Raw genomic sequence first — 18,630 nt, forward strand, 5'->3', positions numbered from 1 at the left:
TATTTGCTGATGATTGCATTATATATCAACCCATCAACAGAGACCACCAGATTCTTTAACATGAACGCAACCTAATAAACGATTGGTGCGACAAACGTCTAATGAATTTAAACTCGGCTAAATGTAAAGTAATGTCTTTCAGCAGAAAGCGTTGAAATTCTAACTTTTCATATAGTATAAAAAGCAGCAGATTATCTGAGGTATCTTCATTTAGCTTTCTGGGCATCACCCTCCCTCCAAACTTCTCCAGGACCCTCCTATTGCTAACGTATGCGCCAAAGCAGCCACGTCATTAGTGTAGTTATGTCGAAACCTTCGTAACTCGCCGTCTCTAATTCGTAAGCTTGCTTTCCAAACGTTGGCCCGCCAACAACTCGAATTGTCCTGGTCGATCTGGTCCCCCTATCAAAACTTTTTACCTACCATGTTAGAAGCAACTCATTATAGAGCTGCTCGCTTCATTCGCCAAAATTAGAATCACCACTCAAGCGTAACGCAAGGTAAACTCACCCTTTCTCTACCACAGTTAAGTAATCACCCTGACATAACCCTCATGTGCTCATTTGAGAAATACGCGTATCAGTTTCACTAAGATATTTTAGGCTTAGATAAGTCACCACACACGTCACATAGACTATACAATAGCCTAAGCTTCACGCGCGTTTACGGCAATACTGACGCAGTTAACTCACCTGCACTTGCACGTGCCAGACGGCAATGTAATAGTCTTCTCGGTAGCATAGTCGAAAAAGCTAAGCGAGTGAAATTTCGGCAGTAACTCATTGCTCATATCACCAGCTAACCCTTGATCTTCCTACTCATCATGTATAGTGAGTTGTTTTCTGGGGTTGTTCGGTTGTCTGCGCAACTACACATGTTCACGCGGTGTTTCAATTCAAATTTTTCTTAATGTGTACGCTGTTGACATTATTGTGTTACAGGTTACTGACTTATTTATACAGCGCTCCCCCTCCTCCTCCTCCCCCCCCCCCCCCACATGCATCGTATTATCGATAGCGTTCCTACTGCTCTGTTGTAGCATGCTTTCCTTGTTTACTATTTTTTGTCTGCGTTGTTGTGGAATTTTCCCCCCTATTGCTTATATAACTTCTACTAAGCCCCCTTACTCAATACCCCATTGGGGCCTGTGGGTAGGTTACAATAAATAAATAAAATAAATAACTAAATAAATAAATAAATAACTCAATAAATAAATAAATATAATAAATAATATAAATAAATAAATAAGTAAATAAATAAATAAATAAATAAATAAATAAATAAATAAATAAATAAATAAATATACACATAGATGAGCGTTTGTGGGTACCGTACGATACGCTTCTGGTATTTCTGAGAAATAAACACGATGCAAATTTGTTAAGCGAGCAATCGACGTAGGGCGTGCAGACGCACAGCCACATTAAACCACCGCAGTGTCTAGCCGACACTGCAGAAGCTGTCGCACTTCAAATCAACACTTACGGGCCAGCCGCGGTAGCTTGACGGACATGGCTTTGCTCGAGGTCGCTAGTTCAATCCCGACCGTGACAGCCGCATTTCGACGGCGGCGGAGTGGGTAGGAGTTGTAGTGAGTCGGACTGGGAATAATGGTATCGCAAAAAAGCAGTCTGCCTCAATTAGGGAGAATGAGTGCTGCTTCCAGTTCTTGAAGAAGATCATTCTTGTTTCTTTTGTTTGGCTTGGAGAAAACGATCACCCTTTGCTTATGCAGAGAGCCGACGTTAGGATTTCTTGCTACATCACGAGGAACAAGTAACACGCCGTTCATTTGGCCCATAGAGAATGACGAAAAGAAAAAGAAATATCCGTCGAGCCGGATTTGAACCAGCGACCTATGGATGCCTGTCTTGGGGGTGCCTCTACAGTCCACCGCTCTGCCAACCGAGCTATCGACGGAACGGCAACAGCGCTTCTTAAACAGCAGGCGCTTCCTGATAGCGGTATGACCCAGTTAACTGAAGGATTCGGCGTGAAACTGGTTCACCAATGCCGCTGAAATTTTTAACAAGCGCAGATTGGCTTGAACGTCGGCTGGCGCTTAACCGTACGCTAAGACATTCTAATCAGTCGTAAGGACACAGGGTAATTAAGCCCTATACTTCCCATGCATTTTTCACCATGTTGAGGAACCGTTTTCTCAATAACTAAAAGTGGTATCCGCATAATGCATACATCGTTTTCTTCTAAATTTCTTGCTCTTTCAACTGTACTAGACTTATTAAAATCAGACTACAATGGATATTTTGGTGAAATTGTTCACACTAATACCTAAATTCTGGCTTTATTTGCATATTTCAAAATTTCTAACACAAAAACCGTTAGGTGCACATTTTCAATTCTAGCACAGTAGTTGCCTACACTTATACAGATGACAGGGAAATACAATCAACTAGTTATCCAGGAAGAGACAGGAAATAATCGTACCTACGTAATAAATAACATCGTTTTGAGATAATTGAGCTTAAAGTAACACAACACCTGAAAAACACCCATTTTTTGCCACCAACACCGTTCAAGTCGTATCTATAGTAGCCGCCAGTTTGGTAAACATGGTAGGTCATTTTTCTGCTTTTCAGCCTGTCGTCTTGCTTGCCTTGCCTCTGTTGTGAGCTGTGGTGCCGCTCTCTGCGCATTGTATTGTCGATTCTGGTGAACTTCGTTTAGCCATTTTAGTGTCCTGCGGGCCGACTTCAGCGTCCCAATGACGTCAAAATGTTGGAAAACGCGATACTACCATGATTGAATGTAAGAACCGCATCCAATGTTGCAAGGAACGCAGCTAGGGACGAAATTCGTTCGAAAAGACGAATTTCGAAGCACAAACGCGGGAAAAAAAAGGCGCACTGGGTCTTTGGATTGCCTTGACTGAAAAATCAGCAGTGCAACAGTTGCGAGACAATTTCTCATATATTGCTGATTTCGGACAAGCGTTTTGGTTTTCGTGCCGGAAGTTTTTGTTAGAAAAATGAGCAGCAAGCTGTGGAGCGCATTCGTAAAGGGTCTATTCAGCCACGTCTATTCACCCACTACTTGATTTGGTTTCAGCCAGAAATAAGACTTTCTAAGAAAAGTGCAAATATTTAAAATGTGCGTAAAGCGAGATACACTTCCCAAATTGCAAAAAAAAAAGTTATGTTTTTAAATTGTGCCGTAATCTGTGCCCTTAAGGAACAAAAAAGAAAAGCGCAATAGTTAAGCTACATTCATACTGTGGCCAAATATGCAGCGCTGCTTTTTAGCGCAGCGCCGACATTCCCTAAATAAGGGAATGTCGGACGTTGCAGTCGTCTTAGCATCAATCGGTAGCCTAGCTCTATTCGTGATTTTCTTGTGGCGCGTTCGATAATCATTCGGGAGTTTCTAAAATCATGGAGCGCTGTCTACACGACTCCTTGTAGGCAGGACCTGATAGAGTACTTTGTAGAAGCAGGCTTCAAGAATTTTTCTGGACAGGTTTTTCCTCTCTTTGCGTACGCCGGTTCAGTTCACCTTTCACCGAACCCCAAGAATGTGCAGAACTACAAACAAGGGTGCGCGAACAAACCATTTACACCCGGTAGCATGTGCTAGCTCTTTTGGACACGCGTGGCGTGGTTAGAATATTGTACTGGTCAGCCTGCCATATATGATCCCGGTGCTGGGTTTACATATCTAATATATATTATGTGGGGAAGCCTTCAGCACCGTTTGGATTTTGCCACCGCGTTGAACATACCCCAATTTGTTGTGATGAATTCAAAGCCATGAAGCCTACAAAACTTCATCGCCAGCGTTGCAGCAAACAGAGCCATTCAGCACAAAGTTACCAATAGACGTCCTTTGGCAGGTTTCTGCCTCGACATTTTGGTGCAACTAACGAATATTGCCTATGGTAAACTTTTGGGCACCTGTGCGATGACTCAGCTAACATATAAGTGACGAGCGCACTAGCGAGCAGAGAAAAAAGCGTTTGAGGACGCCAGTCGACAGACGTGCTTAAATGTGGTTACATGAGAAAAGAAATTGAATGTTGAGAAAAAGGACGGAAGACAGCGTAAGTGAATGTGGGACACAATGGTGATGTTGGCTCTGAGCAAGTTATTGAAATGAAGAAATTGCGTCACACGTAGCTAATAAATACCGATTGTCGGCTGTCATTGGGTAAGATACTCTACTCAAATCCAATAAAGTAGGGCAAGAGATATGTGACGATAATCCTGTGTAATCAAAATGCAGTAACCGCGGCGATTTATTTGGGAACTCATCGAATCGTAATGTGCCGTATTCTTCGATCAAGTGCATCGCGAACGAAGTGCCACAGTCAGCACCGCGCCCTGATGGAAATGCGCAGAAGGATGTTGGTAGAAACACGAAAAAAGAAAAAGGCCGCGGTTTAAATGATTGTCCGCAATAAAGAGAAATGCCGCTTTCATGTCACCACATTGGAAGATGAATAAAGCTTACTACGTGCCAAATGTAGACTCTCTGCATGGTAGCATAAACATGGCGTGTAGAGCCAGCGAGCAACCTAATAAAGCTCGTGGTCAGGAGTCTTGATGATCAAGAAAGTAATAATTCTTATGTTGTTTCCGTTAATACAAAACGATTCCCAATTTCACAATGCGCACTATGATTTACAGACCATAGTGTCACCTAAGCGCGGGTGGATTGGTGAGAGACAGATAATCTGCGGATGTTTTTTGAACGTTTGGTGAATGTGTACTTCTATAATCATTTTACATTGCCTGCATTTTCGACTGATGTGGTATGAATATGCAACGTTATTCCAGAGAGCAGTAAACTGTACTTGGAAGCTTGGAATGTGGAAGTGTGGGGGCGTAGGGGATAATAGAAGCGCAATCAGGTATTTAGACATCCAGCACAAATGCACATACAACTTCTGCAAATTTCTTTCAGGCAAAATATATACTGTGTTATGTAGTTTTATGTGTTAAACCTACTATTTCTATATTACAGAGGGTGAACGGGGATAGCGCCTGGGTAATTTTTCCTCCTGGAGAATTTAGTGTAAAGAGGAAGCTCGGTGTACCTATGCGTTCCTGATGCGCCTGAATGGTGTCGCCGCATCTAGGAATTGAACCCGCGTCTTAGGCTCAGCAGCGGAATGCTAAAGCAAGGGCGCCGATGCGGTGGGTGCGTTATAAAGCATGGTCACCATTCGCACCAACCGGTGCCATGCACTTCGCCAGTCACGCATAGGCTTCGCAACGGCAACTCAAGATGGTGCCGAGTGTTGTTAGGAAAGCACGAAAGGTGAGTCCCGCAGTAGTACATGCGTCATGCATAAGTCGTTTCGACGGCTTCAATACGTTGTGTCGCTATTATATTCAAGCGAATACGCCAACCTGCGCCGGCAATGTAACGCTTAATCTACTATGGCTCATACTTGCGTTGGATATTGCGGGTATGAACCAGGGCCAAGAAATAAAGCAAGACAGAAGAAAGGAAGGAAGGAAGAAAGACACAAAGAAAAAAAGAAATAGCAGCTGCGGGGAAAGCTGCGCCGTGTAACGTGACGTGCTCGGCTATTCAGGGTCGTTTGGTGTATCGCAGAGAGGGAAAGGGAAGGAAAGTGTGTTGGCGCGCGCTCCGCTGAGATTCCCTCGCCTTATATCAGTTTCGGCGCGCGGATGGGAAGGCCACGCGTGGTGCGTTCCGCTGAGGAGCAGGGTGCGTTTGAGCAACGGCGCCGCGAAGTCGCTCGCGAAAGGACTCGTCGCCGATGTGCCGATTCTAGCGTGAGGGCTTCCAAAGTCCAGGCGAAACCCCGAGTTGCGGACCCCGAGTTGCAGGAGCTCGATGTTGAGGCAAAACGTCAGCGAAGAGCCGCCTACCCTGAGTTTAGGGCAACCGAACCGAAACGCCTGCGACAGCGTCGTCTGGCCACAAGCTTCGCTCACCACCATTTCCTCGACAAAGGAAGGGCTCTGAATTTTTTTATTCAGTGCTGGCGCATCACCGTCGGTAGGCATGAAAAGACGGGGTCTCCCTCGATTTTTCGTCATTGTAGAGCAGCAGCTTCCAAGTGGCACATACATAGTTACACAAGTTGGCGTCAAAGAGGTTCATGGAAGACGAGCACAGACCGAGTGGCACACACCCAATGTTCCAAGTCGGCATCAAAGAGTTTTCTTGAACAGTGGTGTCTATACTCAGTCCCGCGTCTTACAGTGGCCCATGTCGGCGTGAAAGCGGTTCTTTGAAGAGCGGCACGTATCCATGCAATACGACATGCTGAGTGACCCAAGTTGGTGCGATGGTTGGCTTCGAAGCCTCTTCCCTCACATGCACAGCAGCCCGATGCGCTACCCTTTCGACCACCGACTACCCAGGGACCCAAGTATTCTGCGATAAAGGCTTAGATACAAACATACAAAGACACATTGACAGCCAGGCAAAAGTGTGTGAAGTAACAAATTTTTCCTAATGCATGAGAGAAACAAAAAAAAATGTCGCAGTTTCACCTGAAAGGCGAAGCATCAATTGTGATAGCAAATTTGTAGAGAGCTATACGGAGTAATGATAGTAGCTTTATCAGCTGTATAAATTTGGACATGCAGCAGCACCGGCAACACGCAGAACTGTTGTCGACGCTGTCGGCGTTTTGCCCGCGTTCGCACAAAATGCGTGCGGCGTTGGTGACTGTTGCCGGAGCCTCTGATATAAATAGGCACCTGGTGCCGCAGCTACACGTCGCCTCCCCCCTACGGCCTTTCGTGCATCAGAAGAAAGCGCGTTTGCTCTATATATATGGTGATTGTAAAGGAGGAAAGAGACGCCTATTTCTGCAGCCCTTAAGGGAGCACGGCACAGAACGCGCGTTTGTTCTCCGCCGTTCGCTCACTCCCCGTGAAATCGCGCGTCCCTCGCGCCCTTTCACTCGCACATACAGCGTTCGGCGGGGCGCGGCGACTATTTCATCTCCATTGACGTCATACGGAACCTCACGGCGACGGCGACGGCAGAAATCTGCTTTGGAGTGTCCATATAATTGCTATCGCAATAAAATAACTTAGGAAAAGAAAGAATTCGTCGAGCCGGATTCCAACCAGCGACTTATGGATGCCCGTGTGGAGCAAACCTCTTCAGTCCACCGCTCCACCAACTGAGCTATGGACGGAACGAGCAGTGCACCTCTTCAAAACCATGCAGTTACCGCGCTTTGTGTGACCTAGTTAACTCAATGAAGGGCTGGCTATGAGTCGGTGCGAAACTGGTTCAGTGGACATGCGGGATTGTACTGAAATTTATGTGACGGTAACATTCTCCGCTGGAGGAAATGTGCTGTTTCCAAGGACACTTGTTCTTCTGCAACCGAGTTGCGAGGCGCGTTCGTCGCCGAAGTATTTTTTTTTTTCAGCCTCCTAACCATACAAATGTACTTTTTCATTATTCTGTCATAGCATGAATAAACAATGTATGAAAGTTCCCTGCGCATCTCTTGTCAACTACGTAGTTTCGTCGCAGTTCACCAAAGCGAGCGATCTCCATGATTTTAAACCCAACGTTTCCAGGAGTATCTAGCCTTAGCGACATAAATGAGCACGGAAGAAAGCGCAGTTGCGGAGCCGTTGCCTTCATCATCGCCACGCTGTCCCACGTGGTTCCGTTACCATCGGGCCGTCTTTCTCATACTGTCATCGACGTCGCGCAGTCATCATCTCCACAGCCATCATTCCATCGTCGTCACAGCCGCCACCATCGTCGTCGGCACACTAACATGCCGTCTACCAAAAGACGCCGACCATAACTTGTGTCGTCATCATCGCCTTTATATTAGAACACATTTATCAACTTCAGCAGCGTAATTGCTAGTGCATTCATTGTCCAGATTTCTTAGTTTCTACAACAATATTTTCCAAGGTCCGACCGTCCGCTTGCACTTAACGGACCTTAATATCGTTTAAAAGGGCCCTGAACCACACTTCGGGCTTGGTGAAATAACTTAGTCTGCGGGTGCTGTGAACATCTCAACCAAGTTTCTCTGTCGTACGCGGTGCGTGGAGCTCGCAAGCAGAGCGCGATGTCACCTTCCTCTAAACGCGTCATTTTCTTCTGGATGCCTTCGCAGTGCAAGGCATTGGAAAGGAACGGGAGCACAGCGGATGCCATGTTTGATTGCCAATAACTGCGCCTCTGCTGAACGCATTGGATTACTTGTCGCGGCAAAGTATTTCTGAAATAGCCTATTTTCACTTCAGATGACTTTCTCCACTTCGATAAAACGTGGTTCAGGGTCCCTTTAATCACTTTTACACGGACCGTAAAGCAATTTTAACAATTCTGTAGAAAAGTACTGAGCCGGTAGGGTAGGTCCTTCTGATCATTAACAGACACATTTAAACAATCCGCTTGAAGGGTGTCGTTTATTATACAGATTGAAAAAAGTTGTCGCAGTTTCACCTGAAAGGCGAAGCATCAATTGCGATAGCAAATTTGTAGAGAGCTATACGGAGTAATGATATTAGCTTTATCAGCTGTATAAACTTGGACATGCAGCAGCACCGGCAACGCGCAGAACTGTTGTCGACGCCGTCGGCGTTTTGCCCGCGTTCGCTCTAAATGCCTGCGGCGTTGGTGACTGTTGCCGGAGCCTCTGATATAAATAGGCATTTGGTGCCGCAGCTAAACGTCGCCTCCCTTCCCTCCCCCTCCCCCCTCCCCCACGGCTTCTCGCAGCGTCGAAAGAAGGCGCGTTTGCTCTACGTATATGGTGATTGTAAAGGAGGAAAGAGACGCCTACCACTGCAGACCTTAAGGAAGCACGGCGCAGAACGCGCGTTTGTTCTCCGCCGTGCGTTCACTCGCCGTGAAAGAGCTCGTCCCTCGCGCCCTTTCACTCGCACATACAGCGTTCGGCGGCGCGCGGCGACGATTTCATCTCCATTGACGTCATACGGAACCTCACGGCGATGGCGACGGCGACGGCTGACGGCGACGCCGACGGCAGAAATCTGCTTTTGAGTGTCCATGTAATTGCTATCGCAATAAAATGCGCATCACTGCCGATCGCAGTGGTGCCACTCCCCGGAGATTTTAGCCGCCCCTTCCCATGCTACGTTGCGCGGGTGAGTGATGTCACTCGGCCCAGTTTTTCGGTTGCCTACTCACGCAACGTCATCGGGAACGCAATAAACATGTCGCTTCATTAGGCATATTTTTAATACTGTGTGCGTGCACTGTCAATTGCATTATCTTAAAAAGAAATACACGCATGTAATAAATGTAGGCGTTTTTTAGACAAATGGTTCACTTGCGCTTGAGAATACCGATCGTCAGCTACAGCTGAGCGACGGCAGCCGATGGACCTGTGGTGGAGTTCTCAGTGAACGTAAGTACAGCGATGCCTCCGTTTGCAGCAGGAACATGAATGGTTCAGATGCAGGAAGTAAACTGCAGCGACTGCACGCTGCAGAAGACGCGAGCGCTGCACGTCAAATTTAACACCCACCTCCTTGAAAAACACAGCGATTAGCCAAAGTGTTGCAAATAAAGATGCCTGAAGGGGCAGACACAGGTTCCGCATTTGGCAGACAGCCAAGGGTTGTGCATAATGACCTTATAATAGCTGCACTAAAATTTTCCAACACGTCGAGATCCAGAAAAAGCGCTGCGAAGGCGTGCCTTATTAACAGTACATTTCTTTCCGGGGAGAATGTTACCGTCACCGAAATTTCAGTGGACATCCCGCATGTCCACTCAACCAGTTTCACGCCGACTCATGGCCAGCGCTTCATTGAGTTAGCAAGGTCACACAAAGCGCGGCCACTGCATGGTTTTGAAAAGGTGCACTGCTCGTTCCGTCGATAGCTCAGTTTTTTGATCGGTGGACTGCAGAGGTTTGCTTCACATGGACATCCATAGGTTGCTGGTTGTAATCCGGCTAGACGAATTCTTTCTTTTTCTAAGCTATTTTTGTTTCTCTCATGCATTAGCAGTAATATGGTACTTCACGCACTTTTCTCTGGCTGTCAATGTGTCTTTGTATATTTGTATCTAACCCTTTATACCGGACTACTTGGGTCCTTGGGTAGTCGGTGGTCGAAAGGGTAGCGCATCGGGATGCTGTGCATGTGAGGGAAGAGGCTTCGAAGCCAACCATCGCACCAACTTGGGTCACTCAGCATGTGGTATTGCATGGATACGTGCCGCTCTTCAAAGAACCTCTTTCACGCCGACATGGGTCACTGTAAGACGCGGGACTGAGTATAGGCACCGCTGTTCAAGAAATACTCTTCGATGCCGACTTGGAACATTGGGTGTGTGCCACTCGGTCTGTGCTCGTCTTCAATGAACCTCTTTGACGCCGACTTGCGTACCTATGTATGGGCCACTGCAAATGTTCTGCTCTACAGTGACGAAAAATTGAGGTATACCCCGTCTGATGATGCCTACCGACGGTGATGCGCTAGCACTGAATAAATGAGAAAATCAGAGCCCTTTGCCTGACGAAGATATGGGGGAAAGCGGTGCTTGTGGCAAGACGACGCTGTCGCAGGCGTTTCGCTTCGTTTGCCCTAAACTCAGGATAGGCGGCTCTTCGCTGAAGTTTTGCCTCAACGTCGCGCTCCCGCAACTCGGGGTCCGCAACTCGGGGTTTCTCCTGGGCTTCGGAAACCCTCACGCTGGAATCGGCACATCGGCGACGAGCCCTTTCCCGAGCGACTTCACGGCGCCGTTGCTCAAACGCAGCCTGCTCCTCGGTGGAACACACCACGCGTGAACATCCTATCCGGGCGCACAAACTGATCTGAGGCAAGGGACGCCCGGCGGAGCGCGCGCCCACCCCCTTTCCTTTCCTTTCTCTCTCTGCGACACACCAAATGACCCTGAATAGCCGAGCGAGTCACGTTATCCGGCGCAGCTTTCCCCACACCTGCTCTTTCTCTCTCTCCTTCCTTCCTTTTGTCTTCCTTTATTTCTTGTCCTAGTGTTAGCGTTACATCGCCGGCGCAGGCTGGCGTACACAAGGTATTGCCGCCGTCGAAGCGAGTTAAGCCCCAACAACAGGCATGCGTCGGCACGCTTCCGCGCGCGCCGGCAAGCGAACGCGCCGCTTCGCGTCGGCTGGAGGAAAAGAGCGCGCAACCACAGGGTACTAGCTCTGACGCGTGCCGGCGCTCGCTCCTCGGCTGCGGTGCACTGTTGCTTGACCATTTCGTCTTCAACGGTCCAAGTGCGGCCTAAAACATCCTTCTGTAAACTGAGCTTGAAACAATAAGTCAGTGATCTGTATGCTATTTTATATATAAAAAAACACGTTTGATTATTGAATGTACGCCTGCCGCAACGGTTTCCTTGAACATAACTGCACAAGCTATCGACATCAGCGATTGCGTTCGGGTTGTCGTCTGCAAGATCACTTTGCAAACACCTGCACGAGCATGGCATGTCACATCAATAGCTCTCGTACGTACTCTCTCTCTTTTTTTTTTTTTTTTTTGTAGTTCGTTGCACAGCCAACTATGTAAGAATTACCTAAGAACTACGTAGGAACTACGCAAAGTATCAGTGAAAAATCTGTATTATAAATATAATTATGCTTGTTGGTGCATGAATGAAACGCGTAAGTGGGTTCTGAGAAAATCAGCAAATAAAAAAAATAATTGAAATACTTGTGGCGCTCACAACGAGACATTTCGAACAGTCAAAATTTACCAGTTTCGTAGCTTGTCTCCTGATTCTTGTTTGTCTAACCTTTCCCATGGAACCTTTAATTTTTCTAGGTTGTTTTGAAGCGTCAACACCGCATCGGGAGGCCTTGAAGCACTTATTCGTACTCTTGAAGCACTTATTCAAATGTATGGGCAGCTCATTTGCATAATATGAAAAAATATATGTAAACAGGTTATTTTTAAAATTTATACACTTCAAATTCCCACAAGAAAACGGAAAGAAATACCAGTTTGTTTATTGTTTTCAGCCTACAATGATGTTTCGAATGAGAAAGACATTCAATTTGTTATGTGAGGCATGTAACAATTGCTGTGCCATATATTGCACAATACTGGACATGGCAGCCAACCATTATTAAACCCCAGAAGAAATTAATGGCACAATGCATATGATCAAGCAAACAGCGTTTTATTACACTTAATGGATGCTTTAAAAAACTGTCGCACTAAAATAATATTGCACAAAAGCTACTGAACTAAACTAATATACTAGTACATATTTAAAGATCAATTTCATATTACAGTAACAATAACCAATCAATCAAATGTTTATTATAGGGCCCTGAAACAGCTAGAGGGCCTCTGACTGGTGCACTTAAAAAGCAATATGCGAGACAAAATGTACAGAGAACACAAATGTGGAAGACAAAACAATGCGAGACAGAGAAACATATAAGGGAAAAGAAAACAAGGAAGCGTAAACTGCAGTTAATCATACAAGATGATTATCTACATATATACAATACATAGGAAATGAACTCTGAAATATGTCAATGCAGGCACAATTCTTAATATGTTTTTTGGAGTCGAGTCTTCATTGGAACAAGGCCAGGCAGAGAATGCGGTATGTTACCTGGTATACTGTTGCAGCACGACAAATTGCGCAGCTTTGGGAAAGTATAATGCCATGGACCACCTTATACAGGAACGAAAAGGCATAATTTAATAAGTCTTGGATGAGTGACTAACAACTTCATTAATCGAAGGGGTAAGGTGTAAGGGTGTCTAGAGGTGTGAGTTGAGGTACATTTGAGAGTGCTGGACTATGGTCGCCAGAATGGCAAAAGTGGTGTTGGAAGACACATATCAATTTATTCTGGATGCATGCAGTGATGTCAGAATTAGATTTGCATGTTGTACCTTAATCTACAAAGGCATACTGTAGTAGTGGAAGGCACACAGCAGCATACGATTTCAGAAACAGAACAGGTGAGTGGTCATCATGCAATATACGACATACAATTCCAAGAGCGTGAAGGGCACTTTGTGCATATTTAATGTGTGAACAGAAGCTTAGTGTTTTGTCGAAGTACGCACCAAGATCTTTGATTTCATCGACACTGGACAGTGGAGCATCCCGAAGGGCGTATGAAAATTGTACATGGTATGTTTTGCGCGTGTAACTCAACGCCATAGTTTTGGAAGCATATAAGAGTACATACCATTATTGTTTCTGGACCAGCTTGAGAGTGAGAAAATGTCTTTTTGGAGGTCAATGCAGTCGTGAACACTGTTGACAGTCTTAAACATCCTTAAGTCGTCTGCATACAAAGCCATGCTGTCCATCTATTAAAATGTTCTTAGCACTAACAGAAAGCAGGGAATGCAATATCGATTCAAACACTTTTCACTCAATGCAGCAGATAGATATATGCTGGTAGTTAGTAACTGTACTCGCAGCACCCGATTTGTGCACGGGCAATATCCATGCTACCTTCCAAGTGCTAAAATATATGCTAGACTTTAGGGAACTATGGAAGATTCTTGGGACAACAGGGACGCTTCTATACGTCTTAAGCAGTGTGGGAGGAATACCATCAACACCACAAGAAAGGGAAGCTTTGAGGCACTTCGTACACTTGAAAACAAGGTCTTCATTGACTGATAGCATAAACACTGTGCCAGGCTGAGAAGGAAGGTTACTTGAAGCATCCTTTACACCATAGACACAACAGAAATGTTCTGCAAAGGCATCAACAGTGTTCAAGACATCATCACCATTTTCATCAAGAAGACACCTCTTTGGCGCTCTCTTTAGAAGAATGACAGCGCACGAAGCTCCAAAAATATTTTGAATTATGTGTCGTGCTGGCTTCAACACCATCAATTTGGTTGTAGGGATCATTATAACTATAATAATAATAATAATAATAACCTTAGCAGTACCATGGCACTCTAGACAGCTCGCAAGGCTAAAGAAGTAAGGCTCATGTCTGCACGCTAGAGCGTCTGATAATCAGCCATCTAGAGCAGGAATTTGCTCTAGATGACGCGCTCGCTCGCTCACACACACACACACACACACACACACACACACAATCACGCTTGCTCACTTGCAGAACACATCACACGCACATACAGGGCAATAACTGGGAAGTCGACGGTGCACAATGCACAGGAGTGCCGTTTCACTACGGCCGCAAGGAATGGGAGTCCTAATGGAGAGAAAGCTCTGTATAAGAATGGAGTTGCGGCGTTGGACTGTACAGGTGTGATGGGGCTCAGGCTGTCCTGATGGCTTGTTCAGACGGACAAAAGAAGAAATATAAGTGTTTCCAGAGAGCCACACAGCGCCCTGCAGAATAGACGGACAAGTGCAATTTTGCGCTGGTATTGCAGGGTGCGCCACTTAAGGGCTTTGAGGTGATCCTTGTAGGCTGGCATGAGCTTGCGACGATTGAAAAGATGGGAGTAGAGGGTGTGCATTGCCCGGCGCTGAACAAGCTCAAGTTTGTCAGCGAGATGAGTTTGGTAAGGGGACTAAACTGATGAGCAGTACTCAAGCTGTGGTGGTACGAGAGAAGTGTAGAGTGCTCTGAAAACTTCAGGTCTCCAGGAAAGGGAGAGACAGGTCACAAATCCCAGAATGCGACGAGCCTAGTGACTTGTGCGGAAAAGTCTAGAGAAGGGCTGAATATTACACCCAGGGTGGGAAGGGTCCGAACGGTCTTCATGGGGGTGCAACTGAGGAAGTAGGTTGGGTGCACAGAGGTTGTGGTGTGGCTGATATGCATGGCAGCACTTATTTCAGTGCTAACACAAAGTTTGTTATTGTAGGCCCAGTCATCCACCTTTACAAAATGTATTTATTTCAAGCGCATATGCTGGGCTGCGTATTGGCATAATGTTGCAGTGCAAGTGTTAACTAGTGAATTAAACACATTCTGCGAAGATGCATTAGGAACTTGGTTTTGAGTTAATCTTTTTCCCGACTACAGTTTATAGTATCACAGCGAGACGCATTTTAGTGCAAGCTGAAGAGATTTGGGCAGCTTAAGCATACAGACTGCGAAATGCACTGATGACACCTTTACCCCTTCCCTGCAATGCATGCACTCACACCACCTGCTCTTTCCATAAACAAAACAAAAAATATATCAAAAGCCAATTGCAGTTTCACTGACTCAGTACGTGCTGCTTGTCAAGCAGGCATCGAAGCAATCCTGGTATACGCAGCAGCATGCATAAGGTCCTCCTTATGACGCAGGTCCTCCTATGCATTGCACACGGTGCACATAGTGCAAACAGATTTTTTTTTCCAAGTGCTCAACTACAAGAACACATGACAGCGCTGTATCACGTTTCCTTCAGTGTGTCAGCGTTCTTGAACGCTGCACGAGCGATTTATCGCCAACTAGCCCATAAGACACCTGCATTTGAAAGAAGTGAGTGAAGGTGTACTGTGAACTTGTACTGAACTAGATTTCACACGCCGAATCGAAGAGTGCACTTTCAACTAAACGGATGGCATGGCTGAAGATGTACGCGTATTTCCCATTGTTCGGCTACTAGTGTCTTTCGCTTTCGCAAGTTATCTTTGCCGCTGGAAACAGCGCAGAGCTCGCCCGTTAAACCCGAGTCCCGAGACCACATAATTCACACACGAAACTCGCCGCGGTTCACCACCTGAAGTTCCACACGATTCATTTACACCACACCACACACAGCACGAAGTCAGGAGAGCCATATTTCAAATCACAGCAGCGCAAAACGTAACTGAAATTTTTCCTTCGGCAGAGTTTCTCAGCTGGGCTCGTTCACCGCCGGTCGAACTCGACGGACGCGCTAGGCCTACGCGTAATGTAAACAACATCGGCGGTAGACGAGTGCTGATTATCCAGACTTCGCACTTCGAAAGCAAGTTTCCATTCGTTTCGAGCACAAGAAAATATACATACAACAAGCACAGGCGTTGCCGCAATCGTCTGCAATCGTGATTAGGTTGGATGTTTTAGCAAACGATCGCACTGAGATCGGCGGAATCCAGCGGGCCGGCAGGTTGGGTTCGGCGGCGTCGTTCGAACGCGGCACGAATTTTCGTCGCACTTCCACCACCCACGGTCGTGGGTCGTGTCGGCCTAGTATCACAACACTGTCTTTCAGAAACACTGTCGCGCGCGTCGTGCGTCCGAAGCACTCGGACGATCGTTGGTGTCGGCGCCTTCGCATCGGCGGCCATCATCAGGCGTAGCAGCCAGAGGCTTCGCGGACTCTGATTGGTGGACGCCGGCGACGGTTTCCAGGCTCTGATTGGTGGACGCCGGCGTCGCGTCGGCTCACGCCGCTGGTTTTCTAGCATCGGCAGCTGGCAGAATCTCCGCGCGCCGGCACGCGCCACCCCGTTCGCGACTGACGCTTTTGACGCATTTGACGCATTTGCGCGTGCCGGCGCGTGGCGAAGCGTGCCTGTGGTTGGGCCTTTATGCATGACGCGTGTACTGCAGCGGGACTCACCTTTCGCGCTTTCTTAACAACACTCGGCGCCATCTAGAGTCGCCGTTGCGAAGCCTCTGCGTGACTGCCGAAGTGCAAGGCGCCGGTTGGTGCGAATGCTGACAGTGCTTTATAACGCACATACCGCATCGGCTCACTTGCTATAGCATTCCGCTGCGGAGCCTAAAGACGCGGGTTCAATTCCTAGATGCGGCAACACCATTCAGGCGCGTCAGGAACGCAGAGGTGCACCGAGCTTCCTCTTTACACTAAAACTTCCATGTGGCAGAATTTTCGTTACCCCGTACGCCCTCTGCAATATTGAAATAGTAGGTTTAAGACATAAAACAACATAATACAGCATAAATTTGCGGAAGTTGTGTGCATAAAGGATTTAGTTATCAAATATATCTGCATTTGTGCTGGATATCTCAGCACCCGATTGCGCATCTATCATCCCCTCTACCCACCAATGCCCCAGCTTAAATCCGGCCACATTCCAAGTTTCCAAGTACAGTTTGCTGCTCTCTGGAATAACATTGCATATTCATAGCGGAAAGATGGTTGACTGTCATAAGCGCTGCAGAATAATTTACCGGACCGTATAAGTCTAAAATGCAGGCAATGTAAAGTGATTGTAGAATTACATATTCGCCAAAACTTTGAAAAAGCGTCCGCAGTTAATGTCTCTCACAAATCCAACCGTGCTTAGTTGACACTATGGTCTCTAAATCATAGTGCGCATTGTGAAATGCGGAATCGCTTTGTATTAACGCAAACAACATAATGATTATTACTTTCTTGATCATCAAGATCCCTGAACACGAGCTTTATTCGGGTTGACTCTACATGCCATATTTACACTACCAGAGAATACACATTTGGCACATAGTAAGTCTTATTCATCTTCCAGTGTGGTGACATGGAAGCGGCATTTATTTGTCTTCATTGCGGACAACGATTTAGGCGGTGGCGTTTTCCTTTGGTGTTTCTACCAACATCCTTCCGCGCATTTCCTCCTGGGCGCGGTGCTTACTGTGGCACTTCGTTCGCGATGCGCTTGATCGAAGAATACGGCACATTACGATTCGATGAGTTCACAAATAAATCGCCACGGTTACTGCATTTTGATTACACAGGATTATCGTCACATATCGCTCGCCCCACTTTATTGCACTTGAGTAGAGTATCTTACCCAATGACAGCCGACAATCAGTATTTATTAGCTATCGTGCGACGCGATTTATTCATTTCAATAACTTGCTCAGAGCCAACATCACCATTGTGTCCCACATTCGCTTACGCTGTCTTCCGTCCTTTTTCTCAACATTCAATTTCTTTTCTCATGTAACCACATTATGCACGTCTGTCAACTTGCGTCCTCAAACGCTTTTTTCTCTGCTCGCTAGTGCGCTCGTCACTTACATGTTAGCTGAGTCATCGCACAGGTGCCCAAAAGTTTACCATAGGCAATATTCGTTAGTTGCACCAAAATGTCGAGGCAGAAACCTGCCAAAGGACGTCTATTGGTAACTTTGTGCTGAATGGCTCTGTTTGCTGCAACGCTGGCGATGAAGTTTTGTAGGCTTCATGGCTTTGGATTCATCACAACAAATTGGGGTATGTTCAACGCGGTGGCAAAATCCAAACGGTGCTGAAGGCTTCCCCACATAAAATATATTAGATATGTAAACCCAGCACCGGGATCATATATGGCAGGCTGACCGTACAATATTCTAACCACGCCACGCGTGTCCAAAAGAGCTAGCACATGCTACCGGGTGTAAGTGGTTTGTTCGCGCACCCTTGTTTGTAGTTCTGCACATTCTTGGGGTTCGGTGAAAGGTGAACTGAACCGGCGTACGCAAAGAGAGGAAAAACCTGTGCAGAAAAATTCTTGAAGCCTCTTCCTACAAAGTATTCTATCAGGTCCTGCCAACAAGGAGTCGTGTAGAGAGCACTACACGATTTTAGAAACTCCCCGAATGATTATCGAACGCGCATCAAGAAAATCACGAATAGAGCTAAGCTACCGATTGATGGTAAGACGACTGCACCGTCCGACATTCCCTTATTTAGGGAATGTCGGCGCTGCGCAAAAAAGGAGCGCTGCATATTTGGCCACAGTATGAATGTAGCTTAACTATTGCGCTTTTCTTTTTTGTTCCTTAAGGGCATAGATTAAGGCACAATTTAAAAACATAACTTTTTTTTGCAA

General features: G+C 46.4%; 1 non-coding gene across 1 annotated transcript; it reads right to left on the bottom strand.

Annotated features, from left to right (window-relative positions):
- Positions 1-1,828: 1,828 nt before the first annotated feature.
- On the bottom strand, positions 1,829-1,920 carry Trnay-gua (transfer RNA tyrosine (anticodon GUA)). Its single transcript is given in 2 exon segments — positions 1,829-1,864; positions 1,884-1,920. It is a non-coding gene; the product is annotated as a tRNA-Tyr (tRNA).
- Positions 1,921-18,630: the final 16,710 nt, after the last annotated feature.

This window comes from Dermacentor silvarum, chromosome 8 (assembly GCF_013339745.2).
Source record: "Dermacentor silvarum isolate Dsil-2018 chromosome 8, BIME_Dsil_1.4, whole genome shotgun sequence".
Classification (NCBI taxonomy): Eukaryota; Metazoa; Arthropoda; class Arachnida; order Ixodida; family Ixodidae; genus Dermacentor; species Dermacentor silvarum.